Below are 12,407 nucleotides of genomic sequence, written 5' to 3' on the forward strand. Positions count from 1 at the left end.
GTTCTATGATTGAGCTACCACAGCTCGGCGACCATATGGCCTTGAAAACCGCCACAGCCTGCTCTCTCGCCATGGTGCGCACCAGTCCAGCACGGCCGTCACTACACAAACAGCTGTTTGCGGTGCGTTACACAGTGAGTTTGGTGTGTCAGTGTGAAGCAGCACTCTAATTACACTCCCTGATTTATGTATACACATGCAAGATGTTTTAAAGCACTTTAGGCCTGCAATTTAGCATTCAATGTGATTTCTGCCCTTAAAACACTGCTTTGCATCAAATCCAGATTTTTCCCCTGGACTTTTGCCGTCTATCCCACTCATCCATGCAAAAACTCAGATGTTAGACCTCTTGAAACATCTTTTCCATCACTTTTGTGGCCAGCATAAGTGTTTCTAGTTTTCAATGTTCGCCTCACCATTGAAGTCTAATGCGGTTCGCTAAAGTTCACGCAAACCAAACTTTTGCGGAAGTTTGCGAACCTGAAATCGGAGGTTCGGGCCATCTCTAGTCTTGACATATTATAAAAGAACTGTTATTTAACCACTTCGGGACCACAGTCTTTTCGCCCCTTAAGGACCAGAGCCTTTTTCTCCATTCAGACCACTGCAGCTTTCACGGTTTATTGCTCGGTCATAAAACCTACCACCTAAATGAATTTTACCTCCTTTTCTTGTCACTAATACAGCTTTCTTTTGATGCTATTTGATTGCTGCTGCGAGTTTTACTTTTTATTATATTCATCAAAAAAGACATGAATTTTGTCAAAAAAATGACTTTTTTAACTTTCTGTGCTGACATTTTTCAAATAAAGTAAAATTTCCTATACATTTGAGCGCGAAAGTTATTCTGCTACATGTCTTTGATAAAAAAAAAACATTCAGTGTATATTTATTGGATTGGGTAAAAGTTATAGCGTTTACAAACTATGGTGCCAAAAGTGAATTTTCCCATTTTCAAGCATCTCTGACTTTTCTGCGCACCTGTCATGTTTCATGAGGGGCTAAAATTCCAGGATAGTACAAATACCCCCCAAATGACCCCATTTTGGAAAGAAGACATCCCAAAGTATTCAGTGAGAGGCATGGTGAGTTCATAGAAGATTTTATTTTTTGTCACAAGTTAGCGGAAAATGACAGTTTGTGACAAAAAAAAAAAAAAAAAAAAGTTTCCATTTCTTCTAACTTGCGACAAAAAAAAATGAAATCTGCCACGGACTCACTATGCTCCTCTCTGAATACCTTGAAGTGTCTACTTTCCAGAATGGGGTCATTTGTGGGGTGTGTTTACTGTCCTGGCATTTGGGGGGTGCCTAATTGTAAGCACCCCTGTAAAGCCTAAAGATGCTCATTGGACTTTGGGCCCCTTAGCGCAGTTAGGCCGCAAAAAAGTGCCACACATGTGGTATTGCCGTACTCAGGAAAAGTAGTATAATGTGTTTTGGGGTGTATTTTTACACATACACATGCTGGGTGGGAGAAATATCTCCGTAAATGACAATTTTTTTATTTTTTTTACACACAATTGTCTATTTATAGAGATATTTCTCCCACTCAGCATGGGTATGTGGAAAAATACACCCCAAAACACATTATACTACTTCTCCTGAGTACGGCGATACCACATGTGTGGCACTTTTTTGCACCCTAACTGCGCTAAGGGGCCCAAAGTCCAATGAGTACCTTTAGGATTTCACAGGTCATTTTGAGAAATTTCGTTTCAAGACTACTCCTCACGGTTTAGGGCCCCTAAAATGCCAGGACAGTATAGGAACCCCACAAATTACCCCATTTTAGAAAGAAGACACCCCAAGGTATTCCGTTAGATGTATGGTGAGTTCATAGAAGATTTTTTTTTTTTGTCACAAGTTAGCGGAAATTGATTGTAATTGTTTTTTTTCACAAAGTGTCATTTTCCGCTAACTTGTGACAAAAAATAAAATCTTCTATGAACTCGCCATTCTCCTAACGGAATACCTTGGGGTGTCTTCTTTCTAAAATGGAGTCATTTGTGGGGTTCCTATACTGCCCTGGCATTTTAGGGGCCCTAAACCGTGAGGAGTAGTCTTGAAACCAAATGTGGCAAAATGACCTGTGAAATCCTAAAGGTACTCATTGGACTTTGGGCCCCTTAGCGCACTTAGGGTGCAAAAAAGTGCCACACATGTGGTACCGCCGTACTCAGGAGAAGTAGTATAATGTGTTTTGGGGTGTATTTTTACACATACCCATGCTGGGTGGGAGAAATATCTCTGTAAATGACAATTATTTGATTTTTTTTACACACAATTGTCCATTTACAGAGAGATTTCTCCCACCCAGCATGGGTATGTATAAAAATACACCCCAAAACACATTATACTACTTCTTCTGAGTACGGCGATACCACATGTGTGACACTTTTTTGCAACCTAGGTGCGCTAAGGGGCCTAACGTCCTATTCACAGGTCATTTTGAGGCATTTGGATTCTAGACTACTCCTCACGGTTTAGGGCCCCTAAAATGCCAGGGCAGTATAGGAACCCCACAAGTGACCCCATTTTAGAAAGAAGACACCCCAAGGTATTCTGTTAGGAGTATGGTGAGTTCATAGAAGATTTTTTTTTTGTCACAAGTTAGCGGAAAATGACACTTTGTGAAAAAAAAAACAATACATATCAATTTCCGCTAACTTGTGACAAAAAATAAAATCTTCTATGAACTCATCATACACCTAAAAGAATACCTTGGGGTGTCTTCTTTCTAAAATGGGGTCACTTGTGGGGTTCCTATACTGCCCTGGCATTTTAGGGGCCCTAAACCGTGAGGAGTAGTCTTGAACCCAAATGTCTCAAAATGACCTGTGAAATCCTAAAGGTACTCATTGGACTTTGGGCCCCTTAGCACAGTTAGGCTGCAAAAAAGTGTCACACATGTGGTATCGCCGTACTCAGAAGAAGTAGTATAATGTGTTTTGTGGTGTATTTTTACATATAACCATGCTGGGTGGGAGAAATATCTCTGTAAATGACACATTTTTGATTTTTTTTACACACAATTGTCCATTTACAGAGAGATTTCTCCCACCCAGCATGGGTATGTGTAAAAATACACCACAAAACACATTATACTACTTCTCCTGAGTATGGCGATACCACATGTGTGACACTTTTTTGCAGCCTAGGTGCGCTAAGGGGCCCAACGTCCTATTCACAGGTCATTTTGAGGCATTTGTTTTCTAGACTACTCCTCACGGTTTAGGGCCCCTAAAATGCCAGGGCAGTATAGGAACCCCACAAGTGACCCCATTTTAGAAAGAAGACACCCCAAGGTATTCCGTTAGGGGTATGGTGAGTTCATAGAAGATTTTATTTTTTCTCACAAGTTAGTGAAAAATGACACTTTGTGAAAAAAACAATAACAATCCAATTTCCGCTAACTTTTGACAAAAAATAAAATATTCTATGAACTCATCATACACCTAACAGAATACCTTGGGGTGTCTTCTTTCTAAAATGGGGTCACTTGTGGGGTTCCTATACTGCCCTGGCATTTTACGGGCCCAAAACTGTGAGTAGTCTGGAAACCAAATTTCTCAAAATGACTGTTCAGGGGTATAAGCATCTGCAAATTTTGATGACAGGTGGTCTATGAGGGGGCAAATTTTGTGGAATCGGTCATAAGCAGGGTGGCCTCTTAGATGACAGGATGTATTGGGCCTGATCTGATGGATAGGAGTGCTAGGGGGGTGACAGGAGGTGATTGATGGGTGTCTCAGGGGGCGGTTAGAGGGGAAAATAGATGCAATCAATGCACTGGGGAGGTGATCGGAAGGGGGTCTGAGGGGGATCTGAGGGTTTGGCCGAGTGATCAGGAGCCCACACGGGGCAAATTAGGGCCTGATCTGATGGGTAGGTGTGCTAGGGGGTGACAGGAGGTGATTGATGGGTGTCTCAAGGTGTGATTAGAGGGGGGAAATAGATGCAAGCAATGCACTGGCGAGGTGATCAGGGCTGGGGTCTGAGGGCGTTCTGAGGTGTGGGCGGGTGATTGGGTGCCCGCAAGGGGCAGATTAGGGTCTAATCTGATGGGTAACAGTGACAGGTGGTGATAGGGGGTGATTGATGGGTAATTAGTGGGTGTTTAGAGGAGAGAATAGATGTAAACAATGGATTTGGGAGGTGATCTGATGTCGGATCTGCGGGCGATCTATTGGTGTGGGTGGGTGATCAGATTGCCCGCAAGGGGCAGGTTAGGGGCTGATTGATGGGTGGCAGTGACAGGGGGTGATTGATGGGTGGCAGTGACAGGGGGTGATTGATGGGTGATTGACAGGTAATCAGTGGGTTATTACAGGGGAGAACAGATGTAAATATTGCACGGGCGAATTGATAAGGGGGGGGTCTGAGGGCAATCTGAGCGTGTGGGCAGGTGATTGGGTGCCCGCAAGGGGCAGATTAGGGTCTAATCTGATGGGTAACAGTGACAGGTGGTGATAGGGGGTGATTGATGGGTAATTAGTGGGTGTTTAGAGGAGAGAATAGATGTAAACAATGGATTTGGGAGGTGATCTGATGTCGGATCTGCGGGCGATCTATTGGTGTGGGTGGGTGATCAGATTGCCCGCAAGGGGCAGGTTAGGGGCTGATTGATGGGTGGCAGTGACAGGGGGTGATTGATGGGTGGCAGTGACAGGGGGTGATTGATGGGTGATTGACAGGTAATCAGTGGGTTATTACAGGGGAGAACAGATGTAAATATTGCACGGGCGAATTGATAAGGGGGGGGTCTGAGGGCAATCTGAGCGTGTGGGCAGGTGATTGGGTGCCCGCAAGGGGCAGATTAGGGTCTAATCTGATGGGTAACAGTGACAGGTGGTGATAGGGGGTGATTGATGGGTAATTAGTGGGTGTTTAGAGGAGAGAATAGATGTAAACAATGGATTTGGGAGGTGATCTGATGTCGGATCTGCGGGCGATCTATTGGTGTGGGGGGGTGATCAGATTGCCCGCAAGGGGCAGATCAGGGGCTGATTGATGGGTGGCAGTGACAGGGGGTGATTGACGGGTGATTGACAGGTGATTGACAGGTGATTGACAGGTGATTGACAGGTGATCAGGGGGGATAGATGCATACAGTACACGGGGGGGGGGGGGGTGGGTCTGGGGGGGGTCTGGGGAGAATCTGAGGGGTGGGGGGGTGATCAGGAGGGAGTAGGGGGCAGATTAGGGACTTAAAAAAAAAATAGCGTTGACAGATAGTGACAGGGAGTGATTGATGGGTGATTAGGGGGGTGATTGGGTGCAAACAGTGGTCTGGGGGGTGGGCAGGGGGGGGTCTGAGGGGTGCTGTGGGCGATCAGGGGGCAGGGGGGGGGGAAATCAGTGTGTTTGGTGCAGACTAGGGTGGCTGCAGCCTGCCCTGGTGGTCCCTCGGACACTGGGACCACCAGGGCAGGAGGCAGCCAGTATAATAGGCTTTGTATACATTACAAAGCCTATTATACACTGTTGCAGCGGCGATCCGGATGCCAGTAACCCGCCGGCGCTTCCGAACGGCCGGCGGGTTACGGCGAACGGGGGGCGGAGCCAGTCCCCGGCGGCTGATCGCGTCACGAATGACGCGATCGCCGCATAGCCACTCCCGCAGCCGCCCCCGCCGATGGGCGTATTGCGGTCGTTTGGGCCCAGACTTTGCCGCCGCCCATCGGCTGGGGGCGGTCGTTATGTGGTTAATAAGTATGTTTTTGACCCATTAGAAAATATACCGCTGGCTGCGGTACTGTATATGCTGCTTTAAGAATATATTTTTAAGTATATATTCTCTAATCTTTATCTCATTTTTAGTTTGACTTTTTATTGATCATTTCCACTGTGTTTCCTAGGATTTTTTTTAGCTCAAAGTAAGACTTATTACTTTACACGCTGTTTTATTGCTTGTTTTGGATTTTTCATTTATATTTACCAGGCATAGGTTTATAACTCTAACTCAGTAGAGACTGCCTTATTTTTTCCTCCTTTTCATAAAAACACATCAACTGTTGAACAAATTCTTATAAAAGGTGTACAGTACACTCATTTTCTGTTCTCGTGAAATGTGAGGTAATAAATCTCTAAGAACTTTATAAACCCTATATAGAAACTGACCACTGCAAGGCATGAGAGACCCTATTCTGTCCATCAGTCGGTCCCTCTCCTGACAGAGGAAACTGGCCACTACCAGGCATGAGAGACCCTATAACTGGTCATCATTCGGTACCTCTCCTGACAGAGGAAACTGACCACTGCGAGGCTTAGTGGCCCTATAACTGGTCATCATTTGGTCCCTCTCCTGACAGAGGAAACTGACCACTGCCAGACATGAGAGACCCTATAACTGTCCATCAGTCGGTCCTACTCCTGACAGAGGAAACTGACCACTACCAGGCATGAGAAACTCTATAACTGTCCATTAGTCGGTCACACTCCTGACAGAGGAAACTGACCACTGCCAGGCATGAGAGACCATATAACTGTCCATCAGTCAGTCCCACTCCTGACAGAGGAAACTGACCATTGCCAGGCATGAGAGACACTGGCCCATATGCAATTCCCCTTTTCACCTGAGTTTTCTCCAAGATGATATTTTCCCAACTTCTCATAAAATGCCTTTTAAGCTACCAGCCAGCAAGAAAATACTCAATATGAATTTGATAGTACTATTTCACCAACATTTGGGTACTTTTTCAATTGTAAAATGGTGAAAAGTTAGTTTAAAGAGAAAATGAAAATTATCTCCCAGGAGATAAGTCAGGTGAAAAAGTTAATTGCATATGGCCCCCTATAACTGTCCATCAGTCGGTTCCACTCCTGGCAGAGGAAACTGACCATTGCCAGGCATGAGAGACACCATAACTGTCCATCAGTCGGTCCCACTCCTGGCAGAGGAAATGTACCACTGCCAGGCATGAGAGACACTATAACTGTCATTCAGTTGGTACCACTCCTGACAGAGGAAACTGACCACTGCCATGTATGAGAGACCCTATAACTGTCCATCAGTCGGTCCTACTCCTGACAGAGGAAACTGACCACTGCCAGGCATGAGAGACCCTATAACTGTCATTCAGTATGTCCCTCTCCTGGCAGAGGAAACTGACCATTGCCAGGCATGAGAGACACTATAACTGTCCATCAGTCATTCCCACTCCTGGCAGAGGAAACTGACCACTGCCAGGCATAAGAGACCATATAACTGTCCATCAGCCAGTCCCACTCCTGACAGAGGAAACTGACCATTGCCAGGCATAAGAGACCCTATAACTGGTCATCATTTGGTCCCACTCCTGACAGAGGAAACTGACCATTGCCAGGCATAAGAGACCCTATAACTGGTCATCATTTGGTCCCACTCCTGACAGAGGAAACTGACCACTGCCAGGCATAAGAGACCCTATAACTGTCATCATTCAGTCCCACTCCTGACAGAGGAAACTGACCACTGCCAGGTATGAGAGACCCTATAACTGTCCATCAGTATGTCTCTCTCCTGAGGAAATTCATTTCTGCAATGAATGGGTCTGCTTCAAGGCTGGGGAATGGGGCTATCAGTACATTCAGATGTTGCCAACCATCACAAGTTCACCCTGGACCCTACAATTGATCTTCCACGTTTACCTGCCAAAATCAGTTCTTTAACCAACTGTCTCCTTTGCAAATGAAATGTGATGCCTCAAAGTCCAATTTGAAGAAAGAATTTAAAGTGAGTGTAGCCAGGCAGCAGAAGCAGAAGGAAGTGTCAAATAGCTTTGAAAGCAGATTGAGGAGAAAAAAAGAGTGCTTTGGGCCTATATTTGAGAGTAGTTTAATCTGCATTTGAAATGTTTTACATGCACCTTTGATGCTTTTGCTACGCATTCTGAGTGACCTTAATTTAATTAAAAATCTATTTTACCATGGAATACTGACCCAGATTGGGTTTGGAAGCAGAATGGAAGACTAAGCTTAACAACAGCATAGTATATCTACTTAGTATACTGTAACTACAATTTCTACATATATGGGCCAATCCAACGCTGTACAATATTTATATATATATATATATATATATAGAGAGAGAGAGAGAGAGAGAGAGAGAGAGAGAGAGAAGAGAGAGAGAAGAGAGAGAGAGCGAGAATGAGGGGGGGAGTACTCCTCAGCATGTCTACTTTGAGATTCCTCACAGCTTTAAAGCTACTATCCCAGATTTTTTTTTTTTACCAGAACATCACTGAAATGGTTAAACAAAGCACTTTTTCATGCTATTCAGCTTCAAAGCCACATCTAAACTGAAGATAACAGTATCTTTGTTTACATTCCAATGTTGATACATTTGTCTGTAACAAGTAAAAAACACTTTCTGAGAAGCTGTCTCTGCTTCAGGCACACACACAGTTCAGAACAACTCATTAGAAGATAATATATAATAAAAAGCAGTTGTTATAAAATGCAATAGGGCAAGAAAAACTATACTTTGGCAACTAGTAATTTGTAAACAGACAATATTACTTGTGCTCAAAAGCAAATATAACTGTATGAATAATAAAAAGTAGAAAAACAATTTTTTATTGAATGTTATGTCAGAGTTGCAGACCACTTTAATAAAGGGGTACATGGTACCCTGTTTTAAATGAATGCACCTGTATTTTTTTTTATATTACAAGAGGGGGTAACCCTGAAAAAAAATCACAGAATTGTTCTCACAATGCAAACTATGCTTCTGTCACAGAATCAGTTTCAGAAAAATAATAATTTGCACAATTTTGGGGGGATGTGTGGTGCCCTACCAAATTCAAATCATTTTTGCAAAAGCTCCATTTTTAGAGAAAAGGCAAAATGGTTTTCTTAGTTTTTTTAAAAAAGTCTCAAAATGCAAATGATCACAAAAATCAATTTCCGGAATTACAAGTATTGGTGTTTTTCAGTAATCATTTATGAAAAGCAGAAGAAAGTAAAACACACACGTTGGTCCCAGCAACTACTTGGATTTCAGCTGTCATGTCATTGTGCAGGTTAGCAAACCTTTCAACAGTAAAATATTTTCCATGCTTGATGTTGTTATAAAATATGCCACAATCTGCATTGCTAATAGAGGACAATGATTTTCAGCAGCCCACCTGTCACTTTATACAAGCCTGCAGTAAAATAAATGCATTCGCACAGATTACCTCCTGAGAAATGACTGTCTGCCTCTAGCACCTTGGATAGCTCAGTTCAAGCTTTTCCATCACAGACAGAGCAGGATGAAAAGAAATTCCATAAGTCAAATGCAGCTGAACATTTGCTTTTGTAAACCTTATTATAACACATTTGAAAAGACTAGCATATAGCTACAGACAAACAGAGACTATTTATACGTATAGCAAAGTGAAAAATTCACTGAAACCAATACCCATCAAACCAATACAGTTGCTTCACTTTGAGTAGGAACAAAAAGTAGAATTAGCTCAGCGATCAGGATTAAAGCTTTGGCTAAGGAGATATGTTTGCTCCGATACGCGTGAGTTGTTTCTTGCTGTTATTGCTGATGGTCCTTTTATCCGAGTTCCACAATAAAGATCTGATGTTTTATCCTGACCGGTGAGCTGATTCTACCTTTGTTTCTTTTCATACATAATTCATTAAACATTTCCAGGCATTAAGGGCCTGATTACACATAAAATATAGGAGAAGGTGTCTGGGCACTAGGTAAAAGCCAGGCTTTATTAATTTCCAAGATCAAAGCCACATCAATAGACAAACATTGAAGCAGTGTGGGTACACATGTGGCCTGACAGCCATTTCCTCAGAGGCACTAATGCAGAGTGTCAGGCCTGCAAGTGTACCCTCACTGCTTCAGATTTACTTCAAATGCAAAAACAAAACCACATTTACTTAATGGCAAGTGTGCAAACAATAAGGGGGTTGGCATTTTGTATGGATCGTTTCCAGGGAGTGCTTTTGTAAAGAAAAAACATTGAGAATGCCCTATAAAAATACAAAGTAGTCCAAAACCTGTCATACCTGACAGCTTTTTATTACCTGCTGTAAGTAACAGCTTATAATAAAAAAAAGCAATTTATAGTGCATTTTTCTGTGGAAGAATGCAATCTTATGTATACATGTTTACATATGTTTCAAATTTTAAACATTTTGTGATAGTAGACCTTAAACAGCCTTGTGAATTGAGGCTTAGAGTAGATCATATTGCATTGCATGTAATGTACTGCATTCTGCTCTACTCATTGTGCAGCCACGCTTTCCGCAAAGTTGGCGTACACAGTTTTGTGCATACACCCCACAGCGTGCAACCACTACCTTGTCAGGTAATCAAAGAAGTGCATATAAACAAGTGGTCACCATTACCCAATGGTAAAAAACCCATTGCATTCAGAGTTTGACAAGCATTGTTTAAAATCCTTTTAAGGTTCAATCAGCATCAGTGCACAAAACACAAGTGGTTACTGATATCAACTAACACAGCACTGGGCAAACTACAGCCCCGCGGGTCGGATAGCTGGATTCCTCTCCTCTCTCCCCTCCCTTCCTGCAGAGTTGTGAGCTGGCAGCAGGGGATTTGAAACTCGCCTTCATCGACGATTCCCACGTCACATCTCCATGGCAACAGTACGTCACATGATGTGATGCCAGGACTTGCCAGCATATTACACACTGGCAGCCAGGGTGCAATACGCTGGCACATCCCAACGTCACGTCAATACTATGCTCTATTGCCATTGAGATGCGACGTGGGAATCGGGGATCAAGGTGAGTTTCAAATCCCTGCTGCTCGCTCGCAACTCTGCAGGGAGGGAGGAGGTTGGAATTTAAGGAACGCAGCCTCCGGTCCACAGCATGCGGCCCGGGCTGCTTAAAGTTTGGCCAGCTCTGAACTAACAGGTGATAAAGAGATAATAAAATTGCTGTGCCACTAACAGCCACATGGAAAAAAAACCTAAATCATTCAATAAAAAACAAAGACATTGCTTGCCTTCGATGGCTACAGCAAAATGCTTCTTCCAAAGCTACAGGTGCACTTTCAATTACAGACCATGACATTTTATTCAAGTTTATCAACCAAGAAAATGATTGCGAGCTTTTACAGACATTTCATAAACCTCAAATGCGTACAGATTACGAACAGCCTATCCATAAAACTCTTAGCTCAAAAATGTTTTTGTTACCTTGATGTGATGATTTGCTCAGCTGCCTGTGCAGACAGGCAGCCCTTTGACCATTGTGTAAGTTTGCATGCTGCAGGACTCTGGAAAGAAGAGTTTCTGTCAGTTTTGCAGCTTGTGCTTGCAGAGGAATTTGCATACGTTGTCATGCAAATTGCCTGGCCACATTCATTGGAGGCGTGTACTATAAGTACTATGTCTTTCCCACAATGCTTTGCTGGTCATTTCCCTTCCTTGCTCAGTTCCTGATGGACACTGCTGGAGTGTCAGCCATTGCTATCTAGTATAGTCAGGGCCGTATCTCTTAAGAGGCACCCGTGGGCCGGTGCCATGGGCGGCCCCTCAGGGGGGGGCGGCCTCCTATATGGTGTGTTATTTAATGTATTTAAAATTTTTCCTCTGGTCCTCTGGAGTGGACCTCTGGATTATTATTTTTTTTTTAAGGGAGGGGGGGAGGGGGGGGGGGTTGGGGGCGAGTCTGGTCCAGCCCAGGGTAGCTGCAGCTGGCACCTGCCCTCCCCATCCATGCCTGGCAGTGGTTTAGTCCCGACCTCCTCTTCAGCGGGGCTGAGCCTGTGAGTGTGTGACAGAGCAAACCACTGGCCAATGAACTGCAGGCGGGCAGGGTCGGAAGTGCGACCTGAAGCTGCATAATTCATTTCCTGACAGCTTAGCAGGCAGCTCGTCTAAAATGACTCTGCAAGGGTCCCTGTCTTGCCTGATGTCTGCAGCTTTTCTGCGCAGCGTCAGGTTTTCTCCCTCAATCCCAGCCTCCTGCCTCATCAAGCTCAAGGGGAGAGGGACACTGGCTGCACAAACATCACGGGCACTCTCCATGGTAAGACGACACCTCCTCTCAACTTAATTTGCCTTATCTGCCTGTCACATGTCAGCCCTGATCACACAGTCCAGCATCTCTCTGTCTCTAGTGTGTAACCCTTTCACTGCTGGTGTAAGCTGATTTAGCTAGCTGCAGCACTGATACTACTACCTAAACTGGGGACACCTATATACCTACTACCTAAACTGGGGACACCTATATACCTACTATCTAACTGGGGACACCTATATACCTACTATCTAACTGGGGACACCTATATACCTACTATCTAACTGGGGACACCTATATACCTATTACCTAAACTGGGGACACCTATATACCTACTATCTAACTGGGGACACCTATATACCTAGCTACTATCTAACTGGGGACACCTATATACCTACTATCTAACTGGGGACACCTATATACCTA

At 43.9% G+C, this 12,407-nt stretch overlaps 1 protein-coding gene across 4 annotated transcripts in view; it reads right to left on the minus strand.

Moving 5' to 3' along the window:
* NPY5R (neuropeptide Y receptor Y5) overlaps positions 1-12,407 on the minus strand; it is a 134,061-nt gene that overhangs the window by 87,307 nt on the left and 34,347 nt on the right. The gene's annotated exons all lie outside the window — the stretch shown is intronic.

The sequence above is a fragment of the Hyperolius riggenbachi genome, chromosome 1, assembly GCF_040937935.1.
Source record: "Hyperolius riggenbachi isolate aHypRig1 chromosome 1, aHypRig1.pri, whole genome shotgun sequence".
NCBI lineage: Eukaryota > Metazoa > Chordata > Amphibia > Anura > Hyperoliidae > Hyperolius > Hyperolius riggenbachi.